This window comes from Galleria mellonella, unplaced genomic scaffold, assembly GCF_026898425.1.
Source record: "Galleria mellonella isolate WM207_F2 unplaced genomic scaffold, CSIRO_AGI_GalMel_v1 utg57, whole genome shotgun sequence".
Classification (NCBI taxonomy): Eukaryota; Metazoa; Arthropoda; class Insecta; order Lepidoptera; family Pyralidae; genus Galleria; species Galleria mellonella.
Window position 1 is genome coordinate 8,450,505 of NW_026442119.1, and position 26,682 is coordinate 8,477,186.

General features: G+C 30.8%; 1 pseudogene; it reads left to right on the forward strand.

Annotated features, from left to right (window-relative positions):
* Positions 1–264: 264 nt before the first annotated feature.
* Positions 265–26,236, forward strand: LOC128201706 (uncharacterized; annotated as a pseudogene).
* The last annotated feature ends 446 nt before the right edge of the window (positions 26,237–26,682 follow it).

The window sequence follows — 26,682 nt, forward strand, 5'->3', positions numbered from 1 at the left end:
TAAGGGTGAACTAATCTTTAACAGAGATATCTTCCAGTCAAAATCAATACAGTTGGAAAGCATGGCATTAGCGGCCAGCTTATCATTTTTATAATAACATTAATTTAGAATTTACAGGGTATAGAGGCCTTAGAATGGTAAAACAAGCGAGGTATCATGGGCCAAACAGGTCAGCTTGTTTACCATTCTAAGTTGCATAATATATATATATATATATATATCAGGATAAGCGTCATTACGTAGCTATATAGTTAACCTTAAAGCATGAAGCTCTCGTTCTTTTCAAAAAGGAAAATTTACGATATGGACTTTTCTAGATTGGTACGGGTCTCATTATTCGGCGTGTCTCGCCTTCCGCCTCTCAGTTTTATTTATACTGCTAAAAATGGTAAACATGTTGACGACAAGTAATGCGATGGAATATAGCACTCGCAGGTTGTTCTGTGATGATTGAGATATACAGAAACAACCCTTGTTGCTACCCATGACGATGAAAAGCTTTTGCATGTTTTATGAAAAAAAAAATATAATATGTATAACCACTTTCACATCTGAACATCTTATTTTCTTTGTTTTTAGGATAGGTTGTTGTAAATAACTAATATACGTATGATAATATAATTGAAAAATAAAATGAACTTAATATAATAATATAATTATGTAATACATATAGGTTACAATATGAAACTTGTAGTTAAATTATAACAAGGATAAGGGATTAGGTTATTAGCACCTATAATAATCTGGTGGAGAAGATCTGGGCTACAAGATATCTAAATCTCTAAAAGTTAAGAAGAAAACAAGAAATGCAGTAAATATAATATTTACTTTATGGTGATTTAAAATGAAAATGAACAACAAGGAAAAGCGTAAAAATATTACGGCTAGAGATTCCGTTTTGTTGAAAATAAAATACCTAATCTGGGTTTCTGTTATGAATGCAATTGGGGTTTTCTGTTGATACTGTTACAAATCTTTTGCCGATAGCAAAAGGTTCGCTTCGTTAACACAACCCAACGTTTTACTTTCTATTGGCCGGAAAGGTCGACAAGTATTTTCTTAGTCCGTACTTTTGATATGTTGTACAAGTTTGTTCTCCTTTAAACATATTTGACCAATATATACGAGATTGACCAAATATGTCCGTCCGCAATGTTTGAAAACAATCTGGACGAAACTAGCATTTGTTTCAATCGTTCAATGTGCAATATAAGGTAATGAAAAACTTTTTTTTGTGTACAGCCGAGAACAATGTTGTTCGTTTTGTTACGTAACGGCAACAATAAGGAACCGATGAGTTTGTAGCAGAGACATTTCGTTATTCCGGTGATTTCCAATTTGGGTTGTTGTTGTTGAGTAAATTTTCGGAAGAGACACAAAGCAATGTAAATATATTTGTTTTCTCTCTAGAAGACAATTTAATTAACCGACTTAGAAGATGGAGATGGTTCTAAATTTTATTGTACTCGAATTAAATGTTCACTTGAAATATTTGTTTAACTTAAATAGATAAATTTTTATGTTCTTTGATATTTAAAATTAAAGCTATAGGTATTATATAGTCCTAAAATATAAAATATTAGAACTATTAGTCGAGACATGGGCGGTACTACAGTCTCTTCGCAGTGCCAAATTGACGGTATATCAAAGTATTGAAGTGTATGTACAGTATGGCCACGATGTCTATCAAAGTACAAAACCAGAGTACGAAACAAGTCCCAGTGCAGAAAAATGTAAGACAGAGTGACGTCATATCCCTGAAACTCTTCACAGCTGCATTGAAAGATGTTTTCAGACTCTTGAACTGAAAAGGATATGGTATAAATATCAATGGCGAATACATCACTCACATTTGATTTGCCGATGACATAGTAATTATGGGGGAATCCCTAGAGGATCTGAATACTTTGCTCAATGACTTCGATAGTGTTTCTCAACAGGTAGGTCTTAAGATGAACACGGACAAGACTATGATCATGTCTAACGTTCAAGTCACACCTATACCGGTTACGATTGAGAACACTACACTTGAAGTTGTCGATAAGTATGCATACCTGGGACAAATTATTCAAATGAATAAGTCCAACTTCGACCGAGAGGTCAACCGATGAATCCAACTCGGCTCAGCAGCGTTCGGGAAACTACGCCACATCTTTTCATCCAAAATACCTTAGAATTTGAAGACGAAGGTTTTTAATCAGTGCGTGTTGTCAGTGATGACTTACGGAACCGAAACGTGGTCCTACATGATTGCCCGTATGCAAAAGCTACAAGTTACTCAGCGGGCTATGGAGAGGGCTATGTTCAGAGTCTTTTTGCGTGATGGAATCCGAAACAAGGATATCCGCAAAAGAACTAAAATAACCGACATAGTCCGAAGGATAAGCAAGCTGAAGTGGCAATGGGATGATCACATAGCTCGAAGAACCGACCACCAATGGGGAAGAAAGGTTCTTGAGTGACGACCATGAACGGGTAAACGCAGTGTAGGACGACCCTACACTAGACGGAGTGGCGAACCGACTAGTCTATGGGGGAGGCTCATGCTCAGCAGTGGACAGATAATGGCTGAAATGAATGAATATATATATATAATGATATAGAACCATCAGTTGGCTTTCACCCAAACCAGAGTTAATTTGTTCACGAGTGTTTCTGAGGCGTCACATTGAGAAACCAATCTTGGCAGTATTGGTTTCATGTAACTTTCTATTGAACTAATTAGAAGTTATTGAAATAAGTTTGAAACATTGTGGTATTACGTTTATATTGAATGCGTTCTATACCAGATTTTTATATTATATATATAATGCCGAATATATACAAATATTGCAAATACGAGTAGTAAAATTTATGATTGAGAGTACAGTGTGTCTTTACTCAAAAATAACCAATGTTTGAGATTTCGAATCTGACCTATACTCACTTTTATATTACTATACTATTAAAAAAATAATACTATATACTTTTAATAGGTACTTTATATAACTAATATTTTTTAACTTAGATGGCTTTTATTCTTATAATTGGCCGTGTGGTCCTCGCATACAATAGGCTACCCCTTCTTTTTCCGTGGGTGTCGTAAGGGGCAAATAAGGGAGAGCGTGTGATGAACAGCAGTGTCCTTCATAAAATATCTCCTAAGCCTAACTGCAGTTGCCAATCCACCTGCCAAGTATGGCAACTATTGGCAATACTTCTAAGGGGAAAGCTAATGTCAAGCAGTGGACAGTTAAATGCTCTTTTAAGAGGCTACTCTCTTGGCTTATCTCTAACAGTGAAATAAAAATAAAATTGTGTAGAAAAAAAAAGTGATACAAATATCTTTTATCTTTTGTCACATAAATGTTTTCCAAAGTCGTTAACCCAACGCTTCACCTGTAAATCGCAAAGTTTAGCAGGGGTCGCGTTTAATTATGGTCGGAGTAAATCATTCCGCTCTCCGCCTCAGCAACAAAATTACACCGTACGTTTGCTGCGACTCTACGAAATTCCATTTTGTCCTAAATAAATCTTTGTTATTTATTCATAATTATAATTATGCAATCATACCGAGTTGACTATCAACTAATTTATTTAGTAATCTTTTAAGCAACTTAATGCGAAAATCCTTAATGTCTTTACCATTATGCCTATTAAATTATGGCAATGATATGCTTTTTTTCATGTCTTTTACCCAAAGGTTATTAAAACCTTTGGGTAAAAAACCTGTATTATATGTCAAGCTATGACATATAATACAGGTTTTTTACGTTTATGACTTGGAATGTCAAATAAATTGACTATTACTTTATGCCGTTAAATTAATATTATTCCTCTTCAAACTGAAACCTGCTCATATAAGCATTTTTATCGTCAATTAACTAACGATAAAAGTACAAGTGGAAAAGAGATTAGGAACCCATTGCAGAAATTGAAGAAATAGGGTCGCATAAGCAAGTGACGTCTAATGGTGTTCTAAAGAGGGTAAAGGACTCCTTGCATAAGTTGGAATTGTAATACCCAAAGTACAGCGCCTGAATATTATATAACATTAATATTACGTTCATACATTTTAAATAAGTTTATGTAGGGTGCATTTAATAAAAAATACTCATTATATAACTTAAAAAATATCCAAGCGAACATAATATCATTATTTTTCTTTTACAATGAGAAAACAAGTCTTGCTGTATCCACAACTGCAGATTCAAACTTTTCTCTATCCATTATCTTTCTACTTCGTTACATTTTCAAGGAAGCACGCTTTACAAATGTTACTACGCAAAACCATCTTCTCAAGTAACCGTACTACAATAGTCTCAAACGCTTTAGCATTGAGATAATTGTGCCTTATATTTCCTTATAATAATAAGACCTTTGTTTTTGTTCAATTACCATAATATAATATCTATGAACGACGAAATTTTACGTAGGGTTTTTTTATACTTTTCTTTTACAATCATATTTGATAACATTTTCTATGTTAAATAATTGTACGTGTATTTTTATTCATTCAAAAGCAATAATAATTAGAATTATTCTCTTTATATCTCATGTTCTTTTTCAGTACCAGATTATTTTGAGAATAATATATTGCAAAAATATGTAGGTATGACTATTTTGAACCTATAACCACTTTGTTTTTCTCTGAATAAACTCACAGTAATATTTACATTATAAATACCTGTAATTGACGTAATATTAATACATACGATTTATGTAGTAAAATTAAATAATAATACATTGTTGAAATTCCTATAAACAATATATCTAAATATATACACACACATACATTTGACAATGTTTAATACCAAATAATTGTCCATAATCGTTATTTAATCACTAAAATTGATTTTCGTTACATACTCTAAAATTTACAATACAATCTAGTATTGGATTTTAAATTTTATGGTCCAATTTATAACCTTTCAAAAACACCGATCCATATTTAAGTACCTACTAAAATCTATAAAAATAATGATGATACATTAAGGCAACCAAGAACTTTTTTTTTCAATCACCACGGATGTATCTATTTGAAATATAAAAAAGCTTTTAACTTATTCCGTAAAAGAACTACAATATTTCTTTTGTAAGTACTTTTTAGTAAAGGAGTACCTTTTCTATACATAGTTTATCATTGAAAAGTGCTCTGTCAACTTCGTATTATAGCAGCAGAAGTTTATTATAAAAAATATACCTATATATAAACCAAATTATTCTATTTTTTAATGGATGTAGAGAGTAAGTATATGTTAAATGTAAGAAGTGTGAATGTTGCCTAAGACGGCCCTATTTATGCGGACATAATAAGTAGGACAAAAATATTCTCACATATATTTACTTTTTTTTTTGGTTTTATTTGATGTTGTTTACCATTTTGTTGTTTATTATAATTCTCATTAATATCACAATTATTGAAAAAAAGGGGAAAAATGAAATGTATTTATTTCGTCACAATAAATGGATAGGTTGTTACAATTATTTTTAATTTTTTTTAGCAAATATGAAATATCCATAAAACTTTTCCTTCTCCTTATACTGTATATTAATAATACACAAATGTATTGATAAATACATTATCACTATATTATGTATGAGATAGAATGAAATAGCAATATTCAGTATCTTGTTCTTCTGTGCGCAGCGAAGAAAATATTATGGATTTTTATCTTGATTACTAAAACATATTTTACTTCAAACAAAAAGTCTTTCCCTTGGAAATATTCTTTAATAGCAAATGGACGACGTAATCTTCCGTCCACGTGAACTGCTTAATAATTCCTTTTATTATTAATAGCCATTTAATAATGGACTACAGTATGGGGTTCTTCAAAAGGGGTGTATTATGGTTTCTTCAGTTTCGGCAAACTGCACGTGACATTTTTGGTGTAGCAGGTATCTATACTTGTAGGCTATTAGATGATCGTTTACCATCAGCCAGAGTGTTGCCACCTTCGTCGTGTAAAAAAATAAATAAATCCAAGTACACACTGGAAAATTGGCCATGCTTATGTGAATGCAAATTGAATTAACGTGCAAGCACCCGTCAAATGAATGCGCATAAATTAGAACATGGATACAATGTTTCGATATGCAGAATCGAATTTTGAATATGAGAATACAGGTCAGCACCTGTACATAGAATCTCTTTATGCACTAGTAAATAAATATTGATCATTAGCTCTTTTCTGTGACTTTGCTCGTATAAATCTACTATTTTTAACTAACATATAGGTTACTATAAATATATAAAGTATGATATGATTTAATTATAATAGAAAAATATTGTACAAAAGTCGATTGCTTGGGTACCTCTGTCCCATTCGTGTTTCAACCGTGAAGCAGTTGTGTTTGCATGGCTGTGTTTCGGCTTGAAGGGTGGGATATGGCGTGAATTTACTGGGTACAAAGGAATAACACCTGGGTTCTGAGGAATGGCAACGCATGGGGAGTATCATGGGCGAAACAGTATACTCTGTCATGTCCATGGTACTGCTCATGTCTATAGGCGACGGTTACCACTTTCCATCAGGTGGGCCGTCAGCTTGTTTGCCATTCTAAGTTGTATAAAAAAAAGGCATCTATTGACAAATTTTCATTGAATTCCAATCAGCCGTTTAGGCGAGAATGAGTGACAAACTTGTAACATCTTTAGAACTTACACATTAATAATACTAGCAGGCTATTAGTACTGATTGTTATTAACTGTTAATTGTGAGATACACCCACAGTTGTCCAAAAATAGATATGTATTGCATTCACTTCCTTTTACTTAATGAAGATTGAGGCAAAAGACAAAAGGCAAAATATTTTCGAAGCTTCAAAATATTTTTGTTAGACAATCTAAACAAACAAGTCAAAAATAGTATATAAAACTCTTTTAATCTTACACGTTCTTGGGACATTTTATCAATCTAATACGTGAATAAAATCACGCACAGAGCTAGTCTTATCATTCGTCTTAAATTTTAAGATAAATTAAATATCTAATAACATTGAAATGGGAGAAGTATGTATAATAAATTAATTATCCTAGTCCCTAAATGACTTCAAGAGTCGACTCATATATTGAATTAAATTTCTAGAGTTGTTACTTAAACGAAACCTAGCTAAGTGACCTAAACTACTCCGTAGGTACCGTTTTGCAACAAATTTATGGCATGGGTCCCATATTAGTCAGTTTAATTAGTATCAAGTAAAGGTTTTAACTTATAGTATAATTTATGAATCGAATGTTAATAATAGTAAATTAACAGATAATATCTGTATATTTGTTCTGGAATCACGCAAAAATTACTGTACTAAAAATGATGCAATTGTCATAGTTATGTTTCTAAAGTGCGAAATTAAACATACATACATACATACATATCTGTCACGCCTGTCTCCCATTAGGATAGGCAGAAACAATAGAACGCCAAATGCTTCGATTCAAACAAACCTTTTTCGCTTCTTCCACATTCATCAATCTTGAAACAAATTAAACAGTGGTGTATTTTTTACTTTTATGTCGTTACACTATCTATGAATTATAGTTATTTAATTTCAAAATGTATCGTGCTAAGACGCAGGTAAAAGCTTATAATAAATTCAATAAATGAAGTAAATAACAGTAATTTATTTTGGGAAATGACTTAGACAAATTTAAATAAGTGTCTATTCATACGCATAATTTTAAAGACTCTTTTTTCTAATTTATCACTCAAAATGAAAAGTGATTTTAGCTTAGATTAACAGATAAGAGGCTCAGTTGATACTCTTTTAAAACAAAGGTAAAATTTTCAACTTTAAGTTTTTGTAAGTAGAACTTACTAATATAGAATTCTCGCTAATATTGTGTGATTTATTTGTTTGTTTGTTACCTCTTAACCAAGTGATATAATATTCAGAATATTTACATGTGATATTTGGGATGGAGATGGAGGGCTTTTTATTTTGGTCAATAAATATGAGTATATTCCGGTTACATAGAAGTTGCAGGTAGAATTTAATATATAAAAATTCGCATCATGATTTACTCGAATATCCGAAACCGTTTAACCGTTCAGTTAAATTTTGTAAATGTGCATTGTTGACTTGAACTTAAGAGATAGGAAAGTTTTTATCCTGATAAACGAAAATAAACCCAGTAGGTGATGGTAAGGAGCAAAATGTTTGGTGGGCCAGCTAGTTCTAATATAAAATTTAAGATATAAATATAACAAATAAATAGGTATACATATATATCTACAAAATACATAAATAAAGTTGAGCAAGTTAATTCGTACTGAAGTTTAAGCCAATAGTCCAAACCGAAGCGATCACGTGTGGAACTTCTCACGAGTAATGAAAGTAGACTTATAATTTCTCGAGAGTATTAACGCTAAAACATCTTTATTAAAAAGTTACATGAATGAGACAGTACTAATAACGTGTGCTCATGAAACATGATATAAATATTTGTCTATATTTATTTATCGATTAAATTGTACAGAGGTAAGTGTGATAAGTTTTGTTAAAATAGTGTTATATTATTATAATACGGACTGGTTAAGGAAATGTATTTTAATATAAAAATTTTAGTTTGTAAATCAAGTACTAGATGGCGCTGTTAATAATGTACAAGTTGCTATTAAGATTTTCTTGTCTTTTGATGGCCTGCCCTAACAGACAATTCACAATACCTCACCATTCCTACTTAAGTTTTTATTTCTATTCCACAGCATCGGTAATAGATTCTTGACTCACGGTAGAGCTATAGTTGTTTACTGACCGTTTTATGTATATGTATTTGTATGCATGTAATTGTAATATCTATCATGATGTTTACGAGTACGATGTAATGATTATCAAGTTTCATTGGGCGAGTCATCAACTTATTTAATATACCCGATAGAATATGGAAAATGACGTTTTGTCTACACAAGTACGCAGCATTACGAAATAAATTCTCTTCTACCAAAATATTATTTTTTACATATCACAATATAGATATTGTTACGTATTATATTGTATTGTATATATATATATATATATATATATATATATATATATATATATATATATATATATATATATAATATATATATATATTATACATGGGATTGTTCATGTCTATATGTGTCCATTACCAACCTTTGTCGAACGGGTCAATAGCATATTTACTATTCCAAATTGTATAAAAAACACATTGAAAAAATATTATGACCCAAAATATCCCAGATAATATACAATGAGCTACAAGGCAATAATATAAATATAAATAATAATAAATATAAATAATGTGGGAGGAAATAGCGTAGGTTGTCTTGTGTCCTTGTCAATATGGGATTTCGTCGAAATTTTCAATAAACTTAATGTTACAAATGAGATTAGTTGGTATACCTATTATAAACACAAAACATGTGAAGTTTATAAATAAGTATTATAAACATTATGAGTATTATAAACATAGTTTGTAGGGTGTTGAAAAAATTATTTAATGGTAAATTATAAATCTCGCTCCGCAAACAATTTAATATAATTCTTTAGAATCCAACGCATCAAATTTATGCTATTCTAGCTTTTTTGTATACGCGTATACGTTTTTTGACCGCTACTTTGTATACGTGGATTTTAGAATTAGAAAAATGAATGAAAAAGATCACTCCTGGATGGTATAATACGATAAGACATATACCGATTTTAAGTTAGATATGCAAGAACACAAATGTGAAAACTGCATTCAATTTGTTGCAGTAGTAGCTTGATGCCACGTAGTTTTACAAAAAAATACAAAAGTAGTTAAGTAAGCGTCTGTGTATAGTATTACGTAAGTAACTAGTTATAATCTGTACAAATATTAAATTTACATAATTATGTTAGTAAATACAGAAATGTAATTACTTTGAACTAAGCACTAAACTTCTGATACACCACACCCAACCCCGTCTATACCCCTTAGTTATATATAGATACATAAAGCATATGCATAAAATTATGTGTATTATTTTGTGTGGACACAAAAGTTTTGTATTTATATAACAGTAATCTACAGATTTTTAGAAGTATCAGGGGTGTGCAAAGTAAGTTTGATACATTATAATCATTCTGTTCAATTCAATGCAGGTAATTGCGAAATAGCAATAAACAATATATGTCTGAAAAATATGTCAAATATTAATTACATAAAACAAAACAAAATTGGTATAATTATTTTATTTATTTTTAAACAAGTTCAGGGTGAAAGTAATCTATCACCCAAATTTCGCGTCGGTTAGCATGACCAGACTATTTCAAAACGTTTAGGTAAAACGTGGTATAATTTATGTTCCCTGTCCCAAGCCTTCATTGAAAATATCTCATTGGACATATTAATCATGTTAAAGCAGACCGCAACTATAAAATTACAAGAAGATTTTGCTCAGCGAATGAAAAACAGGGACTTTATTACATCTAAATTTAATGAAATCAAGCCAAAAGTGGTTAAAATTGGTGAAAATATTGAGTTGCAAATATAATAATTGCTTCCTTCTTGCTTCTCCTCTCTTTTGCTTATTAAATTTTAAAGTTCCTTAGAAATTATATAAGATTGACATAGTTGCTTATTAAATATATGGTAAACATGCATAATTTTTATATTTCTGAAGTCATAAAATAACATAATGGATAATTTTACCTATAGTGAAACTTTCATTGCGTTCATTTTTTAATATATCAATTATTATCCAATATATCACCGTATTATATTTATATTTCTTGTGAATAAATTTATGAACACAATTTCTTAGAATCGCTATATAGTATTTTATAAAGAATAGACTTACGACATGACTCTAAAATATTAATATTCTAGAAAAGTACCATGAGTGTATCGCACTACAGGATGTAGGATTATTTGTACATAAAAAGGAATGTGACAGGAATCTCCCTTGATCTTAAACTGCTTGTATTAAATTTTAACAGATTTTTTTATTTATGTAAACGGTATGTTGATGTATTGATTGATGGTATTGTTCGGAATCAGTTGCTAGTATTATTATTATAGCAATTAAATATATTTATTAAAATCATCTTTTAAAATTAGATGACAATGTGTGCTAACATGTTCAGATTTACTAATAAAAATTTTCTATTATTTTTTTAATGAAAAAAGCTATCTTTAGTTTTATATAAAAAGTGCTAGAATCTAAATAGTCATATAGAGTGATTTCAGAAAAACTACACAAAATGGCTATGTAAATAGGTCCCTGCCAAGGTTTTCTCTAGAGAATACAACATGGGGTACTTTAAAAAGGGCGTATTAAGGTTTATTCAGCTGAAGGCAATGCGTCCGTGTTACCCCTGGTATTGCATCGTACGTAGGATATGGTAGCTGTTTACTATATTCGTTCAGACGGGCTGTATGCTTGTTTCTGACATTTCTGATGTACTAGCGACCCGCTCTAGTTTTACACGCTTTTTTTTTTGATAAAATAAAGTCCGTGTATTTGCTAATAATGGAACTGCCTATAAGTGAAAACATTTATAATTAGTTTATTTTTAGTTTATTGATTAGAAACAAAAAATAAAATTTATCTTTCTTATAATATTACAAAGGAAAAAGAAAGATGCTTGAGGCATTTGAAGTATGGACATGGAGGAGAATGGAAAGAATAAGCTGGACAGAACGGAAAAAAAGTCCTGAAAAGGGTGAATGAGAAAAGAACAATAATAAAAATAATAGAAAATAGAAAAGAGAAAATGTTGGGCCACCTTATACGACATTGTGATTCTTAAAGAGCACAGTCAAAGGAAAAATAGAGAGCAAAAGAGGGAGGGGAAGACTGAGGTATAACAACATGGGACAGATAAAGGAAACACTAGGTGTCATGTCGTATAGGGAGGTCGAAGATATGGTATGGGATAGAGCTGACTGAAAGAAAATGCATGAATTAGTTGCACCGACAAAAGGAAACTCGTAAATAAAAAGAGAGCCCCATTTTTACTATTTTTTGTAAATATAAATGAGTAGTTAATTTTTTTTTGTTTTTGTGTTTCAACAACTTACGTCCTATAGAGAAGGACACAGGCTATTTTTTATCTTAGTAATGTGAACGATTGCAGGCATAAATAGTAATTTAATAAAAAAAAAACACGATTTGCAATAGCCAGCCGAATAGTAGCCAGACAATTGGCTACGACTATCCCATTACGTTAGGGCTCAATGGCCCGAGATGAACTAAGAACTTGTACGAAAGGAAACCGAAGAAAATGTTGGCCAGCATAAATAAAAGTGCAGACGTGCCAAAGTAGCTTTAGTGTTTTATACTAGCACAATGGCTGGTCAGCTTCTTAGGATCTTTGTCGCTTGAAATTTGTGCTAGCTTAGATAAAACCTAAAAAACAATTTGCTGAGTAGTGTAGAAAGAATATTAATCTATTTTTCCAATATATTTACTTTCAAATTAATAAATTATATGTAAATTTTATTAATTATTGTTATTGATATACTTTATTCAAATACTAATTGTAATAAATGTTTAAATTATTTTAAAAGATGGAGATCCTCAATTCGTTTTTTATTTATGCTAAACGATTTCGCGATCAATTCGGGACAAATTTTAATAACTTGCCATAAAATCGATGGGGTTTACTCTCGTATTGATGCCGTATTTAATTTTGTCGCGATTGAAGTTGCCGTTTCTGTTTGCGAAGCAAAATCATAAATTATAACTTTCAAATCCTTACTAATATTATAAATGTAAAAGTGAGTTTGTTTACTTGCTTCTCTTGACGCCTTAAGGGCTTAATCAATCGTCACGAAAAGGATACACGTACTACTAGTATTTGGGGGGGAAGAGATTGTTAGTAATGAGAAGGTTAGTCCCCATTGCTATCAATATACCCTATCAGGTTGACCTCCAAGCAGTTCCCCCTGGAATTTATAATTGAATTCGTTACGATAGGCTAACTGACCTGCCTTTTCATCCTCACCTATCACCTCTCACGGGTACTCCGCCGATATGCATGTATACCGATGTAGTGTATACCGATAACGCAGGCAGGGTTACCATGCCATTTTCGCTCACTGAACTAGTATTTGGGATGGAGAAGTGTATAGGTTACTATTTATCCCGGTCATTCAATGTCACCCGAACGAAGTCGTCGGTAAAAGCTAATTCTAAAATACATAAGCTTTTGTATACATTTTTACTCTTTTAGTAGATAACTTTTATTATTAAATAAATAGTTTTTATTAGTAGTATCCTGTATACATAAATCCATTTTTTAAATGGATGGAAATGGAATGGTAATCCCACCCGCACTACCGGTGCATATTGGTAGGGAAAAACTAAAGAGTGAGAGGTGAGGATGAAATCAGGTCATTTGGCTTATCGTAATTGATTAATGATGAGTCAATTAATGAAGGCATTATTATCTCATAGAATTAGTATAGATTAGGAATAAGTTGACTTACGTACATAGGTCAAACCGCAAATAAATTTCGTATCATGCTAAATGTTTGATAACCTGTATGTTCGTCTAAATGAATTATATTAGTATCTATCTGAGCAGGTATATTCTATTCTTTTCTCTGTCGGATCAATTTAGGGAATTAACTTTTTATATGATATCAGATCTAGGTTTTCCGAGTAGTACCTATAAATATTCCTTAAAGGTTTCTTTTATAGTATTTGCAAATTATCTTTTCTATAGCTTATAGTAATAAATGGCTTTCTATTTTTACCATAATTTACTAAATGAATATAAATAAATAATATATGTGGTGGAAGACCAATAAGTAAATATATTTTCTTTCGTGACAATAATGTAGTTTGTAGCAATAGCGTTCTGTAAATCTATTATATATTTGTCAGGTATAATATACCTGCAAATTTCATTATATATGTTACATATATTGATTATATATACATTAAAATGGTAAACTAAAAAGATGTGAACTATTATAAATAAATAAAAAATATGTTATTTTTTTTTGTACCTACTTCATTTATGTTTCTGTACACATTATAATTAATATATAATAATTTAAATTTATATGACTTCTTAAATAATAATACTAACAACTAATTATAAATAGTCTCCCAATGCACCTATTATATATTATATAGAAATATTAAATATCAAATAAATAAAAATGAATAAGTTTATCTACTGCTTGTTATATGGGTTTACAACTAGAATATCTTATTGTACATATATGTATATTATCATAACACTTTGTTAACATCTTCCGCATGGGAAGAGGTCTGTATCCAGTTACAGGATGTTAACTCTCTCTATCAGATATTAGCCTATTACTACCATGCATGCTATGTATGGGCTGCGTTTGGAAAATTACGCCACATCTTTTCATCCAAAATATTTCACAGTTTGAAGACGAATGTCTTTAATCAGTGCGTGTTGCCAGTGATGACTTATGGAACCGAAACATGGTCCTATACGATTGCCCGTATGCAATAATTTCAAATTACTCAGCGGGCTATGGAGAGCCCTCTGACTATGCTCGGAATTTCTTTGCGTGATAGAATCCGAAACGAGGATATCCGCAAAAGATTTAAAGTAACCGACGTAGCTCGAAGAAGAAGGAAGGATCTTGAATGGCGACATTGTACGGGTAAACGCAGTGCAAGACCACCCCCTATGACGATCTAAAATGTATTGCAAGGAGTTAGTGGATACAGGTGACTCAGGACCGTTCCTTATGGTCGTCTGTGGGGGAGGTCTATGTCCATTATTGGAAGGATTATGGCTGAAATGATTATGAAAGATGATGCTACGTCCATCAGGTAGGTTAATACAGGCACATGTACGGTGTATATATGTAATTTCGAGTTTCTTATTTCTCATTGACATACTTTTATTTGTTTTCCTTATTGCCTAAGTCATCACGTGTATAATATGTAATTTTAAGTAACTAAATTAGTAGTGACATAAAGCTATTTATATCCGTTGTTCCCCTCCCAATGAATGCCAGCTATTATTAAGGGCCGGAATGATCGGTTAGGAGCACATTCACCAAATTACCACCTCGGATAGATTAAGTAATTTATTATCAAAGCCTTTGTCCATTTTGCTGAACCCATCGTTCCTATAAACAGGGCTCGATACTTTATTTATCATTATTGAATGTTCATTATGTTTTATCCCCTCCTATTTATATTCCCAAAGGAAAAGATAAATTTTTAAGTAACTTCTAAAAGGAAAAGTTGTAAATTCATCTAATTTTTTTTGGTTGTAATCGGGTGTAATATCATGTTGAACTTTTATTCATTTTTAGTTAGATGATTGTAGCTACTGTTTTTGTTTGCGGAGCAAAACCCTTCTCTTTGCAAATCAAAAAGTACTTATTAGATACATGTTCTGTTACTGTTCTAAATTTAAACAGTTTCAATCTTTCTACGAAATAACAACAACAACGACATGTTTTGTAAAAACAACATTTCTACGAAACATGACGTCGTTCGTCGGTGTGTCATGATTGAAATTAATGTTTATTTTTTGTGGACCAAACTGTACTTGTTTGTACTTGTATTTTCCTCATACTGAAACTTTTATTTGCTTGATTTACGTGTGATATTGTATTAGACTGGATAAATATATATTTTCATTACGTTCTTTAATATTTTTAATTTTTCTTATTTAAATTATATTTATTTTATTAATTTATTTAAACTTTAATAGTGAAATTCTATATACATTTGACGGTCTTAACACCGGGCGGTGTTCTCTTCCAGTCAACCATTGGAAAAACTAAGAAATAAGTAGGCGGTGTATTATTGAATTGAGGAAGCATGGAGTACTTAATACTCATATATTATAAACATATAATTGGAGTAATATAAACATACATAATTAAATATTAATGTAATAAACAATTAACTTTATTAGAAAAGCAAATGAAACAATCTATCAACCTTATTAACAACTGACAGCAGTCTTGTTTATGGACCTTGTTCGATTCGTTGTGATAATATTATTAATAGCTTATAAAGTTCGTTCAAACTGCAAATATAAAAGTCTATTTTGTCTATATATGTTTCAGACATACTTGGTGATCATAGTTATTTCTTTAAATTTAAAATATTTATTCGCGAAAAACTACATAGCTACTCATACAAATTACACAATTTTGTTCGTCAATCAGATTACGTTGCACGAAACAGACTCAATGGTTATATAATATGATCGCTTCAGTATCGAAACATTATTGTCGAAATGTTTACTCTACTGGAATCTCTCAAATATAAAGCTCCTTAACTGAACTGTTTAGAACGTGTTTTGCATGTGAATGTGCAGAATATTCAATTGATAAAACATAATCAAATTCTCTTAAATGCATACTTTGCATATTAATTGGTTCTATAACATTTAAGTGGCTGTATGGAAGTTGTTCAGTGATAAGGGATGTGTGTAGCTGACTTTGTAATTGTATAGTCTTTAATATGTTGTATAAAGAAACGATGGTAATTCAATAATTTAATAGCAGACTAATTCTACTCACCTAGCGAGGAAACTAATAGGTACAGTCTACATAAGATAATATCAATTGAGATGTCGCTTTTATATTTCTAGACCCAGTATCAGATTATTCTGCAAAACATTTTTAAGTAACCTTAAAAGGAGAAGGTTCTCAATTTAACAATATTTTTAGTATGGATATTATGCAATATCTTTGAGTTTGTTCTCTTTTTTAAATAAAAATACACATATGTAGTAAAATATATAAATTATTGAAATGGAAATAAGTATCAATAATTACATTTCCAACGTTAGATACCTTATTGTAGAATAATACGACTATATCTATATCAACATTATAAAGAGGAAAGACTTGTTTGTTTGTTTGTAATGGATAAACAAAAAACTACGTTGCCCATTTTAAAAAAAATATCTATAGAAAGCTACGTTATCAGTGATTGATTATTAGTGATATGCTACTTATGTATTTTCGAAAATTCAATTTAGCCTTTCGAAACCGGATCAGATTGTTAGTAATTTAATAAAAGCCTTTTAAAATATTATTATTTTATTTATGAACACAATGATATACTCATAGGTTTGATACTGGGCAAGTAATCATGAATAGTCATTCGATAAGTCATTGTCGAGACTTCCGTGTACAAAGAAAATGCCATGTCAGGTAAAGGTGTAGTTACACTAAACGGGGAACGAACATATATAATAAAAGTTAATGTTCTTTACATTGCATAACATTCGCTTCATGCCTTAGTTAGAGATTGGGATATAGGGAATAGAATTGTTTAATGAGTCGTATTTGAAAGTTTTGTATACAACAAAGGTATATATTATATAAAGGTGCAGTTGCGTCATCCAAAAAAGAGCATACAGCAAGAACTGAAATAAAAGTGAATTGAAAAACTTTCAAGAATCTTTCCTAATATATATTTTTTATGGATTTTAAATTTGTTAATGAGTTGATGGCCAACTAGATAGAAAGTAGCAACAGTCGTCTATAGACATTATAAAGACTATGACGTTATGCTTTCGTACCCTGTAATTATAATGTCATACCCTACACTTTAAAGCTAAACATAGCAAGCAATGCAAATATAGTAGCTTCACGACAGAAACATGAGTTAGGTAGAGGTATCCAAGCAGGTGACTTTTGTAAAAAATTTTGCTTTATAAATTAATACATTATTTGTTAATAGATTAACAAGTAGATCTTGTTCCATAAAAATAAAAACCTATTTCAATGAAAGCAAAAGCAGTTAATTTGACTAAAAAATTAAACTACTAAAATGATTATGATAATAAAAAAAAAAGAATTTTCCAAATTGATTGATTAATGACGGAGTTGTGAGGCAATAAAATTAAATAATAAAAAAATATAATCGAATTGAACATCTCCTTTTTTTAAGTCGGTAAAAATAATACCCATAGTAGCGTTTTATTTCTACGCATTATTCTGCGTCATGCTTCCGTTCGAGTATACAACGTAAATACAAATAGTCCACTAGTGCGTCACTTTTGAGACTTTCGTGTACAACTAATATGCCAATAATACTATAATAATAATAATAATAATAAACTCTTTATTGCGCACAGTAAAGATGTATACAAGGAGTATTTATACAGAACGTGCATATACAAAAGGCGGCCTTATCGCTACAAGCAATCTCTTACAGACAACCTGGTATATACACAATACAATACTATAGTATAGATGGTAGTTTTATTAGATGCTATAATTACTTATATTATGTAGAATATTAATAAATGATAGGTGAACACTTTAATATTAAATTACTAAAATTACTATAATGATCGGTTTATAAGCTATATAAAATTATTCACTTATTTCTAGTTATCAAATTTCGTCTTTATTCAAATAGACATTTACAAGCACTTTTAAATCGTAATTTTTTATGAATCTGCTGCAGAGTTTGAAATGTTAATATCTACTCAGAACAACTCGTAAGAAATTTAAATTTAAATCTCTATTAACATAATGCGTATACAAAAGCACTGTATCTATAATTAAATGGTTATTAAAAAAATCCATGCATGATTGACTAACACTTAAAACTTCTCACCTAATGATACATGACCTCACATAGAATATATTGCACGAATAGTGTGTTTTTGTAAAACAAATATTCATTAGATGTCGGCTGCTTTACTCCATAATAATATTCCACACAGGATATTAATAGGATAGTAAACAATGAAAATAACTAAAATAATCTGCCAGTCTCAAGACTAGTATACTGTTTAATCCTGCGTACAGCTCACGCCGCTGAAATTTGGTGGCAAGGTTTTGAATATGAGAACCTTATTGAGTTTTATTTTCTAAAACGTTTCTAAGAAAGGTAATGGAACTTATAACATTAAGAGCTTGGTTATTCAATTTTACAATATAATCATCATCATATCAGTTGTTAACTGTCTACTGCTGAACATAGGCCTCTCCCATAAGAGGAGAGTTGCCATGCTTGGTAGGCAGGTTTGCAATCGCAGTTAGGCTTTGGTGATGTTTTAAGAAGGATGCTGCTACCCATCCTTCGATCAATAATTTCCCTTACTCACCTCTTATAACAGCTACGGGAAAGGAAAAGGTGGCCCACTCTATGTCGGGACCATACGAAAAAACAAAAGAATAAGAGTTAGGAATTTTAAAAAGAGTGAATGGTGCACTTTTTGTTTTTTTAGCGTTCAACATTAGATTATTAGCAGCACAGCATCATCGTCATCATTTTTAATCATTCTCTCAACATTAAAAATCAAAGAAGTATCACCTGTAAACAATACTATGCTACGTCAATCCTGTATGGCAAATTAGAGATCAATTATATAAATTAAAATTAGGCCTCAAGAATAGGCTCATGAGGTAAAACCATTCGCACAAGATATCCATTTATATTGACTTTTTGAAATCAATTTGATAAATATAATATGATCAAGTTTAAAGCATTAAAATTGGTACAATAAATATACAGTTTTTTATACAGTGTATCATCATCAACACGATCAAAGGTTTTAAATATATGACAGAAAACGCCAATCGCATCCATTATATTTTCCCCGGTAGTCAAAATATGTTTTAGTAACTCCGCGCCTGCTTCTGTTTTTGATCGCCCTTCAGAAATATTAAATTTACTGTTATATATAAATTTGTTTAAATTAAAATAATATACTAATTTATTTAATATAACTCATTTAAATATTTTACTTAGTGAAGGAAAAACGGGAATGGACCTTTAACTTACTGGATCACTTTTAATCCAAATTTTAAAGAGTGGTACAATTTTACTAAATTAAATTAGGAAACTTACCGTCAAAGTCTAACAAAAAGACTATGTTCTTCTCTTTTTTTTTACGCAACATCAAATTTCATAACGATAAGTTAAACTATTAAAGTGTGAAGTGGCTACAAAAAAAAAAACAATGTGATTATCATTATTTTTTGTTGCTTTCTTAATTATTATATCATTATTCATTACTTATATTTTTATAATTATAATAAGTTAAGATTAAGATAAATTGAAAACCTACTTTTTTCTGAACTCTTTCTTCCTCCTACTCTTTTCTTAACTAATGCCAGAGTAGCGAAGCGCGTATACAAAGGACGTCAAGTTATGAGAACATCAACACTAAAAAATGTAGACAAAGCTGTAATGAGTACGTAGTCGACTATACAAACTATGTCTTGAGACAGCAATCTGTCTTCTCTACACAAAGAGGGCGATGGCATCTTTTAAACCAGTTTGGCGAATTTTATGTAACCAAAGATATTAAAGAAGTTAAATTATAAACACAGCTGGGATATCCACCAAAATCTTAATAATTAATAGACATAGGTAATATGGATACAGATCCGATGCCTATGAACATTGACGGCGGAAAAAAGGTCATCACCCGTATTGATATCGCCCATATCGATCGGATATCTATTTTCGAATACGTTAAAATCTGCATCCAATATATATATATATATATATATATATATATATATATATATATATATATATATATATATATATATATATATCATATATTCCATTTATATGTATCAAATATCATTAAAATTTTTAGCTTTTTGTGAATAATTGAGTAATAAACATTCAAACATTTTTACATACTTTCACGTTTATATCTACGATTGGTCATTAGTTAATAGAGATGGATAATATACAGCAATATCTATATATTTAGATATTTTACAAATGCCTATTATCCAAAAATAATATTGGATGCAGATTTTAACGTATTCGAAAATAGATATCCGATCGATATGGGCGATATCAATACGGGTGATGACCTTTTTTCCGCCGTCAATGTTCATAGGCATCGGATCTGTATCCATATTACCTGTGTCTATTAATTATTAAGATTTTGGTGGATATCCCAGCTGTGTTTATAATTTAACTTCTTTAATATCTTTGGTTACATAAAATTCGCCAAACTGGTTTAAAAGATGCCATCGCCCTCTTTGTGTAGAGAAGACAGATTGCTGTCTCAAGACATAGTTTGTATAGTCGACTACGTACTCATTACAGCTTTGTCTACATTTTTTAGTGTTGATGTTCTCATAACTTGACGTCCTTTGTATACGCGCTTCGCTACTCTGGCATTAGTTAAGAAAAGAGTAGGAGGAAGAAAGAGTTCAGAAAAAAGTAGGTTTTCAATTTATCTTAATCTTAACTTATTATAATTATAAAAATATAAGTAATGAATAATGATATAATAATTAAGAAAGCAACAAAAAATAATGATAATCACATTGTTTTTTTTTTTGTAGCCACTTCACACTTTAATAGTTTAACTAATCGTTATGAAATTTGATGTTGCGTAAAAAAAAAGAGAAGAACATAGTCTTTTTGTTAGACTTTGACGGTAAGTTTCCTAATTTAATTTAGTAAAATTGTACCACTCTTTAAAATTTGGATTAAAAGTGATCCAGTAAGTTAAAGGTCCATTCCCGTTTTTCCTTCACTAAGTAAAATATTTAAATGAGTTATATTAAATAAATTAGTATATTATTTTAATTTAAACAAATTTTATGTAACCAAAGATATTAAAGAAGTTAAATTATAAACACAGCTGGGATATCCACCAAAATCTTAATAATTAATAGACACAGGTAATATGGATACAGATCCGATGCCTATGAACATTGACGGCGGAAAAAAGGTCATCACCCGTATTGATATCGCCCATATCGATCGGATATCTATTTTCGAATACGTTAAAATCTGCATCCAATATTATTTTTGGATAATAGGCATTTGTAAAATATCTAAATATATAGATATTGCTGTATATTATCCATCTCTATTAACTAATGACCAATCGTAGATATAAACGTGAAAGTATGTAAAAATGTTTGAATGTTTATTACTCAATTATTCACAAAAAGCTAAAAATTTTAATGATATTTGATACATATAAATGGAATATATGATATATATATATATATATATATATATATATATATACACAACATATTTTTTCTTCATTCAAGTGGACCAAATTGCAGGATGCAACTGGTTCTAAACATAGTACTATGCTTGTTACATATATAGTTGTTGTAGCCGCTTCAGTTAATCTTCAAATAAGGAAGCTTATTAGGTAGATGGGAAATATATTTTCCTCTATTGCATGCATCTACACAGGGAATAAGTTAAGACCATCTACAAGTTAAAAATATTTATGTTATATTTGTAATAAAAATATGTACTGAGTTTTATTTGTTAAGGACATTCTACGGATTTTCTGTAAATAAAAGCGAATATAAATAATAAGACAATTTAGAAGTCCAACAAATTAGAATAGTCCAATATGCTAGAAATAATCAAGTGAACTTAAATGAACCAATTTCATAAAAAAATTCATAAATAAGCTGTAATGTAAGCCCAACCTTCCCATTCCTTGATATTGCATCCACTAACTAATTATATTAAATTACAAGTACTTTATATCAAGCTTTGTTATACTAGAAACGAATAAATACAAATTCAGAATTTAGTGATGAATAATTACTCACCTCAAAATTTTGTATAATAATTTTGATAAAATCCTGCTAATCTTACTAATATTAGAAATACAAGTTTGTAATAACGGATGCATGGATGTTTATCTCATTTATTACTTTGTCAGGCAAAAACTATTGTACAAATTTAAATGAAATTTGGTACACGGATAATTTATATCTTAACACAAAGGATACTTCATGTAATCGTAGCATATAGTTAGTATTATATATGTATAAGTTTGTGACGATGGATGGATGGTTCTTTCACGCAAAAACTACAAAATGGATTGGACAGAAATTCGGTAAACGGCTATATCATAATTTGGAACATAGGATATTTTAATCACGCGGGTGAAGCCAAGGGATACGGCTAGTAATTGAAGTTATGGACGCTGCTCGTAGTTACAGTGTATAAGAATAATTCAAGGATTTAAAACAGTGTGTTGCATCAATAACACATATGATTATACATTAGCAATACAATAGCAATTTAGTTACATACTCATTTTATTTTGATTAATAACTCACAAGGACTGTGGAATAGGTCCTATGAATTGTTAGAATGTAGGATACACCATTAATCAATTAGCCTCGAACCATAGACGAGTCATTCAGCTTGATTATTCATGTATGTGGTATGCCTACTTATTATACCTATATAGGCCTTTTTTAGGTTCCGTACCAAAAAGGTATAAGAAAACCTATAAACTGTTAACCTTTTATGCTATCAATTTCAAATTTGGAATAAATTTTGATATTGTTTACTATAACTAGAACTTGTAACTTATATATGTTGTAAAAGTAGTTATTAATAAATAAATTTTAATGTTTGAACTGTTTACTTTATGTCTACCCTAATGGGAGACAGGCATGACAGATATAGATGTATGTATTTACTAACAAAATAAAAAAATAAACTAATCTAATTTTTGTTACAATTCAGAATATGAATGCATACAATAAAATCGTGCATCCTACTCTACTAACGTACAGGAGCGTTGAGCTTAGCGCCTAAAATAAAAAAAAATCTGAAGAGTTATTACGTTATCTGTAGCATACATAACCGTGGTTAGAGTCCATTTGGCTAAACAAAAAAGTTAAGTAAAATAATAATGGGTAACTCAAGAGCTCGAGATAATCAAGGGCTCACACAATTTTACTTTTTTACATGCCTTTATTGAACCTCCTGCTAACAAATGGCTTGTGCTTGAAATATTCATCCCGGCCGGATGAACCGGTCTCGCATATTTTACAAGCGTTGTCGGATGATGTTTACATTTACAAGAAACTCGTTTGGTGTAAATGGGCCTTTGCTAGTAGTATCACGTTCTTGTAGTAAATGTTTGCAGGCGTATGGTCGTTGGCAGCCCCTTAGGAACTTCCCGTGTTGACAGCTTATATGTAACGTAAGTTTAACGCACTACTCACTTGTATTAATGAGAACTGGGACGTTGCCAATGCGGGAGCTGGTAATTATTACATGAGTTGCTAAACACAAAATAATATTCTCAGTTTACATTTATGATAAGTTGTTTGGATATATTACAGGATATAGTACAGTACTATTTCCCGCAGTTTTGCTCTTGGTAATCAGTATATATTTATATATTGATTATCAAGAATATATTAATATAGAATAATCAGTATGAAAAAAAAACTCAATATCCATGATGCTTCATGCATTGCCATTCCTAAGTACTCTATAATTTTACCATTATAATTAAACAGAAAAGGAATTTACAAAAAGTTTGTTAATAAAAGAATAATAGTAAATTATTTTCAACCATTTTAACTGCAATGCTGGATAAAAAATTTCGCTAGCCACTCGAGCCACTCTGCTAAATAATCAGCTATAATACCTGAATACACTCAATCTACTTCACCTGAAAAATATAATACAATGATAAGTATATTCTTGTAGGTAAGTGATGTACGCGCCATCAAGGATGCCTACGTCCCAGTCATAAAGATGAGTTTCGATGAAATCGAAATAGGTTTACTCTTCACGAGGCTCGTATTCAAAGAAATACCTGGTAAGCTACCTTTTGATGTTTATTATAATAGGTATATAAAAATACTCTTTATTAATAATAACTGGTTGGTTTCTTATAACACACCACATATCCGATACACTTACGATACTAATTCATAACGTAGAGTACTCTAGCTTTACGATTAGGTAATTGGTATAGTTGTGTGACACTTGTTCTCACATTTCAGACTCATTAGACCTCCAGAATGACATGTTACTTAAACATTTTGTACCCGAGGTGCGTAAAGTCTCTCAACGGTTGCCGAGTTACAGATGAAATTCTGCACCTAGTGCCCAATATTTAAATCTTCAGGTTCATGCTCAAAGCCTTAAAATTGTAGACAAAACGTAAGGAATATTTATTTATTTATTTTATATACAATGTAACAGGCAAACTTGATACCATGAAAAGTGGCGTCATCTACTGGTCAACCTCGATTTCTAAAATTCTAACGATTCCCAATACATCCAAATTTGTTCAGGCATTTACAAATTAGAATGGAGTAAAGAGATCCATATACATACATGTATAAACCGTGTATTTACCACCAACAATAAGAAAACAAGAATTCAATCGGTCAAGTTAGAAATACAGTCTGGAATGAGTAAATAATAATGGAACGACTACGTAACAAACCAATTAAATGCTGTTATACATATTCACAGGTCGAGGAATCTATTCGAATAGCCTGGGCTTCTTGGGTGGGGTTTCCTGGGCCATGCTAGTGGCCCGTATTTTCCAGAAGTATCCAAACGCTTTACCAGTCACCCTCGTACAAAAAATCTTGGCCGTGGCCATTGCCGCTCCTTTTTAAGCGAATAAATACCGTTAACCTTCCCTTCCCGGTTTGAGATTCACGGGTGAGTCACTATCTACTATATAATTATCAACTATATATAACTGCAACTAGACGATGTTTGTACGTAAAAGATATATAAGAAAAAATTATATAAGAATTCTTGGTAAGATGAATAAACGCCACAGCAATATTTTATAAACATGTCGTTTTTCTCTGTCATCTGTACCACGTCTAGAATCAACGCGTACGAAGTAGCTTGCAAAAATCTATTACTATAATATTACTAAAACCTGTAAAAGTGTGGCGAATAATGTAATAATAATAATAATATGAAATTGTGCAAATTCACCTGAATGATCGTCGCCACCTGATACCGTTGATAACTCTGGCATATCCACAGCAAATCTCCACACACAACATGACGATTTCGACGCGAACTATCATAGTGGAGGAGATTAAACAAGTTTTAAGCTCTTCAATTACTATAAACAATTGTATTTATTCATCTATTTACTATTAAGACTGTTCAAACTTTAGTACATTAACATACAAACATCTTTTCAGACTTTTGTTTTCCTATTATTCATAAACAAACATCTAAATAATAAATAACATATTCTTGTAATATTCATAGACTACAGCAAAGCTTTCGATACGCTTTGTCATGACAAGCTGAGAGACAGTCTAGAAGAAAATGAATTCCGAGGTCAACTTCTGGAGTGGTGTAAGGATTATCTGTGAAACAGAGCTTACCATGTTAAAGTTGATGAAGCTATCAGTGACAAGGTTTGAGTTAAGATGGGACCAGATTAGGGATCAGGACTTGGGCCACTGCACAATATAATATATGTAAACAATGTTATAACTGCGATTAAGTCCTGTAAGGTATATCAATTTGCAGATGATACTTGCTTACTCGCTGCCGACGGTGATATAAAGTCAGCACTCGACAAACTATAAGCAGATTTTAACATTTTATGTCATTAAATGGTCTCACGACCAGGGGTTAGTACTTAATCCTGTTAAAACTCAAATAATGTATATAAGCACTAGACAAAACAGAAAAATATTTCAAATAAAACTAATTGCACATAATCACGGTTGTCTGCATACTAACACAAATATTTGTGCATGTGGGTGCAGTGCTGTAGAAGTTGTTAAAAGATTGTTGCTTGGGTTAATTATTAACAATAGATTGTCATGAAATGTCCTTATACAATATGTATGTGACAAACTGCGTGCAATCCTAGCTACTATAATTTCGCAATTATAAAACATAATATGCCTTACCCTGTATTGCTCTCTTTATACAAATCATTCGGCGAGTCAATAATCTCCTACGCTCTAAGTAGTTATAATCAAACAATTAAAACTAACCTGACTCAAATTTACGTATTACAGATTTG